We start from the raw sequence: 15,950 nt of genomic DNA on the forward strand, positions 1-15,950 counted from the left end.
TAGAGTTCCAGAGCTTTTTCTCTCCTGGGCCTCACTTCGATTGAAATGTGGAGATAGTCGATTGACATTAGGATTTTTGTGCTTTTCTGGGAGGGCAGACACACACGCCCCCAGACCTGGAGATTGTTCCGAGGCCCATCACGAAATGTGAGTCAGTCGGTGGCCGACGGTGACAGTAGAGGCAAGAATGTGGGGCACCTGCTGGGGCTGGGCGCCGCAGCCGACGCTGGGAATACAGGAGTTAAGTACCGGCCGCCAGTGTTTGATCGCCAGGCCCCTTTCTAAGCTCCCCACGCGGACCGCTGTCCTCAATCTTCACAACAACCCTGTGGGATGGGTGTTATTTCCAACCCCTGTGACCAGCGAGTGAAGTAACTTGCCCAGACCCGGGCTGGAGTTCACAAGCACAGGCAGGATTTAAGCTGGCCCCGGAGCCTCCTCCCTCAAACAGTGATGCTGAAGGCCTTGAAATTACTTTTTCCTTTGCCAAAATTCCCAACGCCGACCCAGTGCTTCAATGCAAGGTGAGAGGGGTGAGCTGGGAGCCTGATCCACACTGAGAGTTTAATCCAGGCCTCCCTGCCACAGCAGATGCACAAATCACCAGGGAGATAGATCATTTTCCTAATTTATCTGCTAGATAGTATTTTCCTAGCTCGTGCTGCTACGACCGAGTCGCTTATAGACCACGGGAATTTATTTCTCACAGTTCTGGAGACTGGAAGCCCAAGATCGGGGTGCTTGTACTGTCAGATTCTGGTGAGGGCCCTCTCTTGGGTAGGAGACAGTCAGCTTCTCCTTGTACCCTCACAGGGTGGCAGGAGTGAGCTAGCTCCTAAGGGCACGAATCCCACTTGGCGAGGGCTACTCCTTCATCCCCTAGGTACTTCCCAAAGGTCTGACCTTTAATACTATCACACTAGAAATTAGATGTCAACAGATGAACCTGGGGGTGGAGGGAGAGAAAATATTTAGTCTAATAACACTACCGATGAAGGACTTGGGAACAAGAAAGGTGCTTGGGCTCACAGGAATCAGGAAGGTGGGATGTCAAAGGTCGCCATGGGACAGCAGGGAGACGTGTTAATTTATTTTAGTTTTTAGTGTTTATTTATTTTTAAGAGAGAGAGAGACAGAGACAGAGACAGAGCATGAGCGGGCTAGGGGCAGAGAGAGAGGGAGACACGGAATCCGAAGCAGGCTCCAGGCTCTGAGCTGTCAGCACAGACCCTGACATGGGGCTCGAACTCACTGAGTGAGAGATCATGAGCTGAGCCGAAGTCAGACGCCCAACTGACTGAGCCACCCAGGCGCCCCAATTTTGTTTCTCTTTTCTGATTTAGAGTCTAAAGATGCTAGAATAGCAAACCGAGACAGAGATGGAACCCATTGGACTTGTCTGTTCCTACTCCCTCCCCAGGAAGATTGACATTGGGAAATCATTACTCCTTGACAAGCAATAAAATGATGATTTACAAAAGCAACGCACTATACGTACAGGGCGCTAGTGACCTTATATAATGGGACATGACTGACTTAGGACCGGCAGGGCTTGGGGCAACTCTGGGGAGACACTGAAACACAATCCTTCCCCCAGCAGACCCATGCATGCTTGGGCCTCCCTTCTATCTTCCTGTGCATGTGCTAATTTATTTAGGTATGGGATTTATTAAGTATGGGAGAGTCTTCTCTTGTGAGAAAAGGATTAGGTCCTTGAACCCTCCCTCTACTCCACCCCACTGTGGATTTCAAAAATTCAAACATGTGCTCATGGACTTGGATGGTTCTGGCTGAGGCCAAATTGAAGAAATTAAATATAGGGGCTTCTAGGGATACATGTGCCTTTAAGAGAGGACAGGGTCTGTTCTAGACACTGCCTGGTCTGTCCAAGTGTGCCTTGGAGGAAATAACTACAGTGCATGCAGATTTGAAAAAATTAGTACCTTGGCTGTGCCGAGTGAGGCGTTGAGGACCGACGGTTCTACATTTCATTGGTGGCTCCATGTCTTTTGGCAAATTACCCACCTCTACCTAAGCCTTGTCTATAAATGGGAATTATAGTAATAACGTGCTCAACTCCTTAAATGTGGGGAGGAATCAGTCCGGAACAATTCATGTACTGAATGCCACATCGGGCGCATAGCAAATGCTCAGTATGTGTCATATAGAAAACCACTAAAGCATACACAGGTCGTTGAACAGCTGACCACTCGGACTATGGGCAGTGTCACCGTGGAACAGTCCTCCTTGACTTGAATACTGAGGGCTGCGTCATATCTTGGTCATCCGTCACCACCTACAACGGTTGGCCAATTTCTGTACCAGAGGGAGTGAAAACAAGAGTCCCCTGGGGTGGGTGGGAGGAGGCGCCCATCTGGTCTCCACCTCCGTGGACCTGCAGGGGTTTGTTCTGTTATCCCGCATACCAGTGACCACCATCAGGGACTGAACGGTGACGTGGGAGGCACGGGCAACCAGTAGGAGGAGCCATGAGGAGGGTGAGCAAAGAGGACAGCCCTTGGTGGGGGGGTGAATGCAAGTCCCTGCTCTCCCAGCAGGGGGCAGCACGCGCTGAGGACAGGCCTTTCAAGAACTCCGGATTCACTCGGGGGTACCACCGAAGAGTAACCCCGCAACATAGCGAGTTTCCTTCTAATTTGAGAGGTAGCAATTCAAGTGATACATTGGGTATTAAAGTAAATGCGACTTTATTTTCTGGTCACAAGCTGGTGGGGTCACAGTACTTGAGTTTTAAAAAAACATAGAATTTTAATAAATTTGAACCTGGTGGGATCATAGTCCTTGAGTTATAAAAAAAAAAACATACAATGTTAATAAATTTGAATAAAGGAGTTAAACATAAATCACAGTAGAGTGACTGCAAATTGCAAAATAAGTTTATAAAAACATTCTAACATTGTCAGTACAAAGAAGCGTAAGCAAGATAAAAAATTTTTTAACTTTTTTTACGTTTTATTTATTTATTTTTGAGAAAGAGAGAGAGAGTGTGTGAGCAGGGGAGGGGCAGAGAGAGAGGGAGAGAGAGAGAGAGGGAATCCTAAGCAGGCTCTACACCATCAGCGGAAAGCCAGGCACAGCACTTGAATTCACCAACCGTGACATCATGACCCAAGACGTCACCAAGAGTCAGACGCTTAACCAACGGAACCACCCGGGAGCCCCAGGAAGATAAGGTTTAAAAAAAAAAAGTCAAACTATTCAAAAATTTTAAATTATAACTTCTGATAGTTTTTCTTAAGAGTTTGTTTTTAAGTAGCCTCTACACCCAACGTGGGGCTCAAACTCACAGCCCTAAGATCAAGAGTCATATGCTCTACCCACTGAGCCAGCCAGGCCCCCCTAACCGCTGATAGTTTTAAGTAATTTTTATGCTTTGGACTCTTTTCATAAATCATCTCATTTAGCCCTACTAATCTAAAAATAGTCCCAAGGATCCCATTTTATGAGTGAATAAACTGAATTTCCAAGAGATTGGGTGATGTAAAGGTATCAATTTAAACATATATGTCGATGTCCCCTTTATGCTCCTAAAATGATAATAATTCTGTGTTGTAGCAGCTGTCTGTGCATCGCAGGATGTTGAACAGCATCCCTGGTCTCTATTCACTAGAAGCCAGTAGCAATCCCCCTTTCTAGTTATGAAAATCAAAAATGTCTGCAGAGGGGTGCCTGGGTGGCTCCGTTGGTTGAGCGTCTAACTCTTGATTTCAGCTCAGCTCAGATCTTGATCTTGGGGTTGTGGTTTCAAGCCCCAGGTTGGGCTCTAGCTGGGTGTGGAGTGTACTTAAAAAAAAATGAGGGGCACCTGGGTGGTTCAGTCAGTTGAGTGTCTGACTTCAGCTCAGGTTTGTGAGTTCGAGCCCCACGTCAGGCTCTGTGCTGACAGCTCAGAGCCTGGAGCCTGTTTCAGATTCTGTGTCTCCCTCTCTCTGACCCTCCCCCGTTCATGCTCTGTCTCTCTCTGTCTCAAAAATAAATAAACGCTAAAAAAAATTTTTTTTTAAAGAAATACCAGCCCTGGCAAAAAGGGGTAGGAAAGTAAATGTAATATCAATATACAACATGGGTCTCTTGAATAGCATTTATAAGAATTTATTATAGTCATCATAACAACTATAACACATTAATGACCATCAAAATGAGATATTATTGTTATGTAATAATTAATTATCAATCATAATTGGTAAAACAAAACAGTGATATAAGTTTATTGGGTGGGGGGTGAGGGAAGGAAACGTGGGGAAGCAGGGAGTAGTGAAAATGACCTAAATCCTAATCTGTTGCAGAACTAAGTGATTAGATAATGTCTACAATTTTGAAATTGTGGAATAAACATGTTACGAGAGGTAAGCACCTAAAACAACAGCTAAAAAAAGTTAATAGCTAAAAAAGTTGTCCCTGGACTGTGGACAGGAAGGCAGAACACAGTGGGTCAGGGGACTAGTGTTTTTTATTATGTCCCTCTTAATAATATTTATTTCTTAAAACGATAAGCATATGTCATTTTGGTTAAGGAAGAATTTATAATCTCCAGACCCGTTGAACTATAGTGAGGGGAGGATTCTCCTTTCTTGCTGGCAGGAGTTTTCTGGAAAATAGTATGATAATTATCAAGAGCCTTAAAATATTCATGATCTCTAGAAGGCATCCTTAGGAAGAAGCTGGAAATGTGGGCCAAAATTTAGACACAAAGCCTCATGGTACGCTATTTGTAACAGCAAAAAGTCAGAAACAACATAAATATCCAGCAGTTGGGGAGTGGCTAAATGAATGTATAGATACAAAATTAGTGCTATACAACCTTTAAAAGTGTTTATAAAGAACCTTAGTCATGCGGAGACATGCTTACCAATGTTAAGAGGGAAAAAAACAAGGCGCACAACTGGCTAAAAGGCCTTATTTCAACCATGTGAAGAAGGTAAGGGCAGAAGAGAGACTTAGGTGGGAACACACAAACACATTAAGCCTGCTGGTCTCTGGGATGAAGGTCAACTTTCTTGTCTTCTCAGCTTTTCTCAGTTTTCTGATTTGTCTTCGATCAGCACCTACTGTTATCATAATCCGAAAGAGCGTTAGTGTTCTTATTTTTAAGAGGAAAGGAGCGACAAACCATCTTGAGCGCCAGATGTCTTGGGACAGAGCAACACGCACCACTGTGTGGCTCGGGCCTGCAGGATGGAGTGAGGCGATTGCCCATCACCTGCTTTGGGCTTTCCTGGAACCGCTGAAGGCTGACTTCCCACTTCACTGTCAGCTAGAGATCAGGGGTGGAACAAAAGAATAATGTACAGTTTCACTTTGCGTAATTGATTTCGCTCATCAAGGCCTTGGAACACATGTTCGTTTTTATCCAGAGTCTAACGGAGGCGGCTGTTGTCATTTGTTGTCACTGTCAGGTGTTCGAGTCCGTGGAGCTGGTCCTTAGGACTCTGAATCCTTAGACTGCTCCTAGGAAGTTGAGGTTCTTCAATTGCACGTAGCAAACAACAGGTGAATGATGGCGTTTCCATGTAGGGCTGTTTGCACCAACCCCCTGGGCTCACGCGGATATGGTGAAATCTCAAGCAAACAAACAAGGCGTTACTTATTTAAGAGTTACATTTTCACGGTCTTTTTTTTTTTTTCCTAATAAAATGTAGCTTTTCACTAAAACGCTGAATCAAAATATTCTGTCACTCATGAATAATATGAAATAGAACAGTGCTTCTCAAACTTCAGACCTGTTGATTATCTGGGAAACTCTTGGGCTCAACCTCAGAAGTCTGATGCATTCACTCAAGGGTGGGTTTAAGAATGTGCGTTTTCAACAAATACCATAATTTGATCTCCGTCTGTGTTTCTGAAACCAGTCTTTGATTGTTGCGGAGTCAGATTTCAAGTACATGCTCGGGGGTGTAAAGTAAATATCTTCCAAGCTAAAAACTCGTCATGATGAATCACGGCTTAATCCAACTAGTCCTCTTTAATTCACAAATAAATTTTTGTTTTTCAGTAAAAGATTGGTGTTTTAAGTGTGGGGCGATTGAAGGACATAGTTATCTTTGTCCTACCTGAGATTCCAATGAAGTGACCGTAATTGGATTTTGGGAAAAGTCATAAATCTACAGGAACGAAGAAAAGTAGGAGAAAACACGACACTAGAAGAGAGAAGTCAACAGGATATTGGGAGTCGTAAAGAGGACAGACAAGTAGTAAACGATGTGTGGAGGAAGCAGAAATCTCCATGTGCAACAGAAGTGATCATGAGAAGCCAATTCGCTCAAGTGAACCTCGGAGGCTTGGAGACCAGAGAGAGGCACCAGGAACCTCTGAGCTTAGGAAGGAGGAATGTGGCTGAAAAAAGCATTCACTCACCGTCTATACAAGTAGCAGTCAGCTCACAGGCCCCCTTCCCTCCCCCACTGCAGGAGACAGAAGATTCCTGTTCTACAAAGAGACAAAGAGGCACTAAATCCAGACACCAAGCTAGTGAGGGGCGAGGGTGCCTGTTACCAGTTTATTGTCTCTCACTTCCAAATCCACCCTTCTTTGCCCTGATTTGTGATACTGGAATTGAACCCTGTGAGCATTTCTTTCTTTCTTTCTTTTCTTTTTTCTTTTCTTTTTTTTTTTTTTTTTTGCTGACTGGATCAGTATTAGGCTTTGTCGATAGAAGTTTCTAGAGTGACGCTACAAGGTGATAGCAGCAGGAAGGTGCTTGTTTTCCTTGTGGTTTCTCTACCATTTTATTTAGTGGGGGAGCCAGTGGATTGGTGAGGGAGGCCTGGTGGTGTTCACCTCAGCGGCCCTCATGATCGGCTCCGGCCACACTCAGCTTGTGCTCTGTCTGACTGCTTGTGCCCAGCAGTCCCTTCCGTGGTAGCTCCAGGTAGGCCCTCGGGTAACCATCTCCTCGCCTGGTGGCCATTTCCACAGAAATTTAGCCCATCCACACTTCTGCTGTGGCAGGGCCACTTCTACAGATCAGCGCTGCTGGGGGTCCTCTGGCGGTCTCTTTGACACAGGCGGGCTACGTGTTCCTGTACTAGCCATGCCCTCTTTGAGGGGAGCTAATCGTAGCCTTGTGTGTGTGGTGGGGACAGGGACGCGGTGTGCCTCTCCTAGTTCCTGGTCTCATTTCCTTTATGGTTCACTCTCCCTTACCTCAACAGTCTGAAGGAAATCATTGCTCTTTTTTTTGGCCACCTCTGGGGCCTTTAGCGGTTCCCCCCGCCTCCCTTGTTCAGTAATTGACCACTTTTTACTAGTTACCATTTCTCTATATTGATTTTCCTCTTTTGAATTACCAGTGTAGTTTCTTTCAATACAGCACGAGGGTTTGAAAATGGGGAGTAAGTGAAAATCCTCCTATGGGAGGGTGAGATCCCCAGTTTCCTTCCTTCCTGGACTCCCCCAACACTGGCATCCAGGATTATATCCCTCAGGCAGGAGGATTCCCTCATCAAGAAGCTGACAGACCCAGGAGAAAAGACTTAACATTGACACTCACATTCTACAACAAATGGCCAAGTCTCGCCTGATAGCCCAGTGGTGAAGCCCATTGGTCAGCGAGCTCCAACTCTGTTTATAATCAGCTTTTTTTGGTTCTTGCTCATAAATACAAATAGATAACTGGAATCACCAGGCATCTGAGGAAAGTTTTCTCCCTAAAAGACAGTTTCAGTAACGAAGGAACAGAAAAAAATAAATTAGAAGAAAACACCTCGGACTTATCACCTGAGGCATGTGACATTCCATCCCTAAGGGGAAAAAGAATGAGTAAATGGAAAATCCAAATTATGATACTGAAGTTAAAAGCTCAACAAAAGATGGGAAGACAGAGTGGAAGAAATCCCATCAAAATGAACCAAACAGACAAAAATATAGGAAAATACAAAAAATTAGAGCAGTGATCCAAGAAATATAACTATTTTAATAGGCATTCTGGAGAAAGACAACAAAGAGAATTAAATAAGAAATTTTAAAAAAATAGTACAAGAAAATCTCTTGGGCCATGAGCTTCCCTATTGGAAAGAGCTCTCTGAGTTCACAGAACAGTGGCACAGAGACATGTCATTGTGAAATTTTAGACAATTGGGGCAAAAATAAGATCCTAGAATCTGGAAACCAATAGATCTCTGGTAACCCCAGTCAGCAACCCTAGAAACTGGAAAACAGGGGGAAAATGCCTTCACAGTTCAGAGGGGAAGTGATGACCAACTTGGAATTCGCTGCCCAGCCCAACTATTCATCAAGTGTGAGGGCAGAATAAAGATATTTCTAGAACATGCACATCTCACAAATTTCATTCCCTGTGCCACTTCTAAGAAGCTACTGGAGAATGTGCTTCATCAAACCGGGACACGGGAACATATGAGAGCTATAACACAGGCATCCAACATAGGAGAGAGGCAGAGAGGATTCCCAAGGGACGCGTCTGTAGCAAGAGAGGACAGAGACCCTGAAAAATCAGAAAAAAATAAATAAATGAAGAGGATAGATTACCTTATGTGTTTGCTTTGCAGGGAGGAGTTTTATTTTTTTATTTTTTTGTTATTTTATTTTTATTTATTTTTTCAATATATGAAGTTTATTGTCAAATTGGTTTCCATACAACACCCAGTGCTCATCCCAAAAGGTGGCCTCCTCAATACCCATCACCCACCCTCCGCTCGCTCCCACCCCCCATCAACCCTCAGTTTGTTCTCAGTTTTTAAGAGTCTCTTATGCTTTGGCTCTCTTCCACTCTGACCTCTTTTTTTTTTCCTTCCCCTCCCCATGGGTTTCTGTTACGTTTCTCAGGATCCACATAAGAGTGAAAACGTATGGTATCTGTCTTTCTCTGTATGGCTTATTTCACTTAGCATCACACTCTCCAGTTCCATCCACGTTGCTACAAAAGGCCATATTTCATTCTTTCTCATTGCCACGTAGTACTCCATTGTGTATATAAACCACAATTTTTTTATCCATTCATCAGTTGATGGACATTTAGGCTCTTTCCATAATTTGGCTATTGTTGAGAGTGCTGCTATAAACATTGGGGTACAAGTGCCCCTAGGCATCAATACTCCTGTATCGCGGGGAGGAGTTTTAAAATTTTGACAGAGTTTAGACGAAGAGTTAGCGATAACACAAACGAAAATATACAGTAATTATCTTCAGAACATTTTTTTAGAAGGAGGAGGATATGAATCATAGTAAGGTTTGTGGCTCAGCTGTGAATAATAGGTAATCAGAATAATGTAAACACTGAATATTGAGTTTTTAATAAAAAAAAATCACGTCTCCCCCCCCCCCAAAAAAAAAAACATACTACAAGGATAGAGGAAGAGAAGTTCATGTGAGTGTGTTGGAGGGGAGGTGGTCGTTCGATAGTTAAATCCTCATTTTCCATAGTAGGAAGGCAATAGATAATACCTACACTTGAAAAATCAAGAAATTTTGGGGCGCCTGGGTGGCGCAGTCGGTTAAGCGTCCGACTTCAGCCAGGTCATGATCTCGCGGTCCGTGAGTTCGAGCCCCGCGTCAGGCTCTGGGCTGATGGCTCAGAGCCTGGAGCCTGTTTCCGACTCTGTGTCTCCCTCTCTCTCTGCCCCTCCCCCGTTCATGCTCTGTCTCTCTCTGTCCCAAAAATAAATAAACGTTGAAAAAAAAAAAAGAAAAATCAAGAAATTTTAAGTATAAGCATGTGTATCAATATGGATATAAATGTCAGAAGAGGGGCTCCTGAGAGGCCCAGTTGGTTAAGTGACTGACTCTTGATTTCGGCTCAAGTCATGATCTCACGGTTTGTGGGATCGAGCTCCCGTGTTGAGCGCTGTGCTGTTAGCGCAGAGCCTCCTTGGGATTCTCGCTCTCCCTCGCTCTTTGCCCCACCCCACTCACATATGTGCGCAGCGGCGCATGCTCTCTCTCTCACACACAAAAATAAACATTAAAAACAAATAAATATCAGAAGAAATGTGTGAAGGAGTTGGAAATGGCTCCCTGTAGGGAGTAAAACTGGGGTACAGGCAAGAAAGACACTGCACTTCCTTACTGTAAACCTTCTAGCACTTGTTGGGTTATTAACTTTCTGTGCAAGTCTTCTGTGAATCCACAATTAAACATGAAAACAGAGAATTCCAATGACTTGCAATCGTCACTATTATTTTTGTGGCATCAGGTTGGGTGTCCCCGGGGCCACCTCTCGGTCCGGTGATTTGCTAGGAGGGACTCATAGACTGAGCCTATGGTCGTACTCACGGCAATGCTTTGTTACAGCAAAAGGAGGCAAAGTAAAATCAGCCAAGAGAAAAGGAGCACGGGGCAAAGTCCAGAGGAGGCCAAGCACAAGCTTCCGGAGTTCTCAGCGCAGTCACATGGAATGTGTTAATTCTCCCAGCATTGCCTTGAGACAACACCTGGGAAATACCATCTAGCAGGAAAGCTCATTAGAGACTCCCATGTTCAAGGTTTTGACTGGGGGCTGGTCATGTAGACACCTTCAGCATAGCACAGAGGAGACTGAATTCTAGACTCCTGGAAGGAAGGCGGGTGTCCAGCACAAGCCCCATTGTCTCACTAATTGAGCCACCCAGGCGCTCCACCAAGCCCTAATGTTGACACAGTTTGGGCACAGCGAGCCCCTCTTATTATTTAGGGGACAAAACGTATCAGTCTAGGGGAGCGTTTATCATTGAATTTCCAACAGCAGCCAACGGCCAACCTTGCAAAGCAGGTCTTTCAGAGGATGGCAGTCTTAGTCTGCTAAGTTAACTCTTTTCTGCATAGGCATTACAAGTTTTTACAGGTATTCTTACAACATATCACAAAAGTGCTGAGTGAACTGGAAAGACTTCTGCGTGCAGTCAGTCATGAGATCCTAGTTCAAATCTCATGCAAGTTGTCTAATGGTCATGTGATACTAGAGAGGAACTGAGATCACTTGAGGCTTACTTTTTCCATAGGGCTGCTGGAAAGTTCGAAGGATATTATATGCAAAAACAGATACCCAAGAAGTGTTGATTGCATACAGTTTTGTGATTTTGCCTACTGAGTCTCCTCCCTCTTACACATCAGCCTTCTCACCCAGCCTCCTCTGCGGTATTTCGGCATTAAAATAGACGTGTTCTACGAGGAGTCTTTAAACGTTTCCTTCACATAGTTTTGTCTCGGCTATGTAGCAATTCTGCTATTGTGTGCTTTTTGGCAAGAGGCCGTGCAGCTTCCCGGGCTCTGGGTGAAACCCTTTGATGGATCCCTTAACAAGAGAAACCACATCAGTTTAACCAGCTCTGAGTGGGTTCGGCCATGAAGACTCCTTAGTGGCTTTCTTCCATGTGTCTCTGGCCTGCTTTCATTCATAGGGATGCCCTCCAAGAAAGAGTTCCCTTTCCTTGGTTTCACCATTCCGGACTGTGCCCATGCCCACGATGTAGCCCTCAAGGAACTTACAAAAGTTGGGGAGCCCGTTGGCCCAATTATACCTGTTCACTCTCCATTTGTTTCTGTCTTGCCTCCCTCAATCCACTGGTTTTTGACCACTTGCTCTGAAGTAACCCAACCCGGATCTTGGGTCCACTGTCCATCAGGCTCTGAAAGGCCATTTTCTGCACCGTTAAGATTGTTCTGAAGATGACATGAAATAAGGAATATGAAAGTGTCCTAGCAAATGTAAAATGTTGTGTGAGTCACGAATGTCACTTTACCAGGCAGTTTTAGAATTCTGCAGATCTCCTTGTTAAGTGACAATTATTTATACCGAAAGTGCCCCGATGTGACACGGTTAGGGTCCTAGGACCTCAAAAAACTCCATTACTGAAGTCTATTCTGCTGTTTTAAAAATATCTTTATTAGCAATAAATACTTTTTACCCAACTGAAATTCTTGGTCAGAATCCCTAGTATTTTATTGGTTTAAAATTTTACTTCAGATTTATGCCATTTATTATCAAATCAGTCAGTCCAAAATGAGGCTGTTTTGATGAACACAATAACTTTATTTCTTTTTAATTGTTTTTTAATTTTGAGAGAAAGAGAGAGAGCATGATCAGGGGAGGGGCAGAGAGAGAGAATCCCAAGCAGGCTCCACAGAGCCCGAGACAATGAGGGGCTTGAACACACAAACCATGAGATCATGACCTGAGCCAAAACCAAGAGTTGGATGCTTAACCAACTAAACCACCCAGGTGCCCCAAACACAATAACTTTACATCAGAGGTTATGAATAACAGTTTGACTCTCACATTAGCCAACTGACCTCTGTATTTTGTTTTGAAGGCATAGCACTGAGAAAATCCTAATTACACAGAATAGAAATCACAAAACATACGTTTAAAAAAAAATAACTTGCCTGAAATCTAACAATGCACTTTAATTAACTGTTCCAGAAGCTTGGAAAGGGAATAGGGTGTCTTGTGACTGTTTCAAAATTGAATCATTAACAATATCTAATAACTGCTGTCATCTTTAATTGGTTATTATTCTATGTGGAGATCATGAATGAATGGACTCCTCAGATAATATTCCACTATTTGGGAGAAGATACATTTTAATTGTATGGTGACTTCTGATATTAGGACATTTTAATCCATGACCTTTTACAAAGTTTTCTATAACTTAGTTCTTGTCTCTGATAGACGTTCATTGAGTTTCCACACAGCAAATCTAACTTATTTTTCATGGTGACTCCACACTTGGTTTGGGTTACAGTAACCCAGTGTTACTGTAGACGACCATGTGACTTTATTGAATTTACTAAAAATACCAGTGAGATATGCAAGCTTGTACAACCGCATTATATTGCAGAGATATTTAACTCCGGGACGTATAAAGTCATAAGATCTCTCTATCAGCTTCCCTCAAAGTGGTTTCTTGTCTCATTTGAATTATTTGTACAAACATCCGGTCTCAAATGTCATTATGACAAACTAAAATTTGGTACTCACAGTCCATAGCACGAGGAACAATGATGGAAAATCCACAGTTTCAGGAATATACCTTAATCAGGTCAGACCATGTGTGTGGAATTAGCCCACACTGGGAAGATTCTGGCATCTTAGAAGAGGCTGTGTATCCCCGTGGCACATAGTGGTTCATTGAGCACATTTCAGTGGCAGCATTTCTATCTGTTAAGACTTGTGCAGTTTTCTATTACTTTTGTGCTCAGCAATTATGGCACGGCTGCTTGGCCAGCTTATTTGGTGGAGTATTAAAATTGATCCCAACAATTAGGAGTGTCTTTTCCTGTTACGTGGGAAACCTTTCATGTTTGTACCCACATGATCGCATTATGTAAGAACAAGTAAAGAGGTTGAGACCTGTGGCATTACTCCCAGCTACCCACCCTTTTCACTTCACACTGGAAGCAAAGTGTGACCGTGTTTAAATACCACACACCGGGATGTCTTCGAGACGTACAATCACGGAGACATTGTCACTCTTGCAAACATCTAAAAAGAGGGCTTAGTAGAGAAATTGCTAAGAGTGTTCTCGGAAATCTTGGGGTCTGCTTCCTCCAAGAAGTCAGAGAAACAGGAGGCAGTAGACTTTCAATGAGTCATTAACTTGACATTCATTGGCCCTTTTGTTGACAGAATTTAGAAAGAGGTGGGTTTATTTTCATGGCTGCCACTAGCACTAATTCTAAGGAGGGCATAAAATGCAGGGCAGCTGTCTAGAAATCCCGGGCAGCATAATCCGGTGCCCTCTATTTACCAATGGGGAGAGGGGAAAGTGCTGTATAACTGTAAATCCAATAGGCTCTCGAGAGATTTGAATTGACCCTCAGTCCTGGTGTCTGGAAATCCATCATTCTACATAGACACAGGGACTTGAGCTGAATGGATAATTAGTATGGTGTAGAGAATTCAATTCAACCAGTATTTATTGAGCGCACTGTGAACACACAGTGTTCGGGGCCAGGTGCTGGAAAAGGCAGGAAACAGGGATGGGAGAGAAATATGCCACAATATATTAAGTGGCTCCAATCCTCAGGAGTTTCCAGTATTGACAGAGAGGCCATACACACTTTGGAAATAGTGCGAAAATTCTAGAGACGGTGTCTGATAGTTAAAACTATATTCTAAGTAGCGATGAGTGTCCAGAGTGACCTGTGGTCTCTGCTTGGGACATGGGTTGGATGGGGATGGGGGAGGAAGGAGACCATCGCAGGCAATTGACTGGTGTAGGGAGAGATGATGAGGCCACATTAGGATAAGGCAGGGGAGAAGGACACCATGGTGATAGTGACAGAAGTGCCACAGGAGGTATTGACTGCCATTGACATCAAACTCTTCTTTTGACAATGTAGATTTCTGCCAATCCTCTTTTTTTTTAAATTTTTTTAATAACATTTATTTATTTTTGAGAGACAGAGAAAGGCAGAGCATGAGCGGGGGAGGGGCAGAGAGAGAGGGAGACACAGAGTCTGAAGCAGGCTCCAGGCTCCGAGCTGTCGGCACAGAGCCCGACACGGGGCCCGAACCCACAAACCGCGAGACAGTGACCGAAGCCAAAGTCGGACGCTTAACTGACTGACCACCCAGGCGCCCTGGTTTCTGCCAATCCTCTTAAAAAATATATTTTAATATATTTACATGTTAAAAATTTATAATATTTTATAATATTTTTAAAAATTATAATATTTTAATATTATATACTCAAAATTTATACTTTATTTTCTAAAGCCCTTTTCAGCTCAAAAACAATCTATTTTTCCTAAGCCTCTTCCAAGTCTACTGACAATTAGAACTTTATGAAAAATCAAGTATAGGACTCCCCATTAGGATAGTTCTAGAAATGATGGAAGTGTAAAAAAAATGAATTTAAATTTAAAATGTACACTTACGCTGAATACAGTTAGATATACAGAACAGGGATGTGAGGAAGAATAAGAAGAATGAGGGAGATATTTTAGCGATGAAAGGGATTGCCGTAGAAATCCTATTTTGAAAGAACGTCTGCGTAGACATGACTCGGGTACTCCTCCCCTTTCAGACATGTGGGAAATTACAGTCTTCCAATCCTTTGAAGTTAGCCAGGGCCCTATGGCTACCTTGGAACAATGTTGCCAGCCACTGTCCTATGTATCACTTCCGGAGGAAGCTTTTCAGTGCTGTGGGCACGGTTCTCCCTGCTTTTCTCCTGCCACACTCACGAAGGAGTCACAAACTAAGGTAAAGCAGCAAAGTGTGGAAGGGCTTCCGTTAGCCTGGATCCCTGAGGCATCTCATGGAGAACCTGAAGAGTCACCCGGGACCTTGGTGGATGTTGCACGAATGAGAAATGAAACTTTGCTGTGTTATACCATGAAACTTGGGGGTGTTCGTTATCACAGTGTCGCCTGTCCTATCCTGGTGGGTACAGTGTTTGGTTTTCCCTTTAATTTTCACTGAAAAAAACCTGAATCTGCCTTAGTTAGCTCATTGGTCCGAGGATGGTTCTAACAAGGCCATGGACACAGATTTAATCTCCACGCAGGTCAATTAAGTTCATGGAGAGAAAAATTATGTGAGAGGCGCCTGGGTGGCTTAGTCAGTTGGGCGTCCATCTTCGGCTCAGTTCATGATCTCACAGTTCCTGGGTTCAAGCCTCACGTCAGGCTCTCCGCTGTCAGCACAGACCCCCTTGAGGTCCTCTGTCCCCCTCTCTCTCTGCCCCTTCCCCACTTGTTCTCTCTCTCTCCCTCTCTCTCTCTCAAAATAAAGAAATCAACTTAAAAAAAATTATTTGAGGAGTCTATGGGACTCCAGCTTTGTGTGTCTTCTCTGATTCCCTTGATCGCCTCTTTATTTCCCAAAGCACTGCTTGCCTCCCTAGCTGTACCATTACCATCACCAATCTGCTGGCACCCTGCCAAGATTTCTGAGCCATCTGGGGATGAGTTGTTAGTGCCAGCATGGTTTTATATCTCACATACCAAGCCTTGTTTGCTCCAAATCACGTTTCCACTTCTGGAACTTGACT

General features: G+C 43.8%; 1 long non-coding RNA gene across 1 annotated transcript in view; it reads left to right on the forward strand.

Annotated features, from left to right (window-relative positions):
• Positions 1–15,636, forward strand: part of LOC131504107 (uncharacterized) — a 54,736-nt gene extending 39,100 nt beyond the window's left edge. The window contains exon 4 of the long non-coding RNA XR_009257778.1: positions 14,982–15,636. This is a non-coding gene — a long non-coding RNA (uncharacterized LOC131504107). The remainder of the gene's footprint in view (positions 1–14,981) is intronic.
• Positions 15,637–15,950: the final 314 nt, after the last annotated feature.

Source organism: Neofelis nebulosa, chromosome 2 (genome assembly GCF_028018385.1).
Source record: "Neofelis nebulosa isolate mNeoNeb1 chromosome 2, mNeoNeb1.pri, whole genome shotgun sequence".
Taxonomy (NCBI): domain Eukaryota; kingdom Metazoa; phylum Chordata; class Mammalia; order Carnivora; family Felidae; genus Neofelis; species Neofelis nebulosa.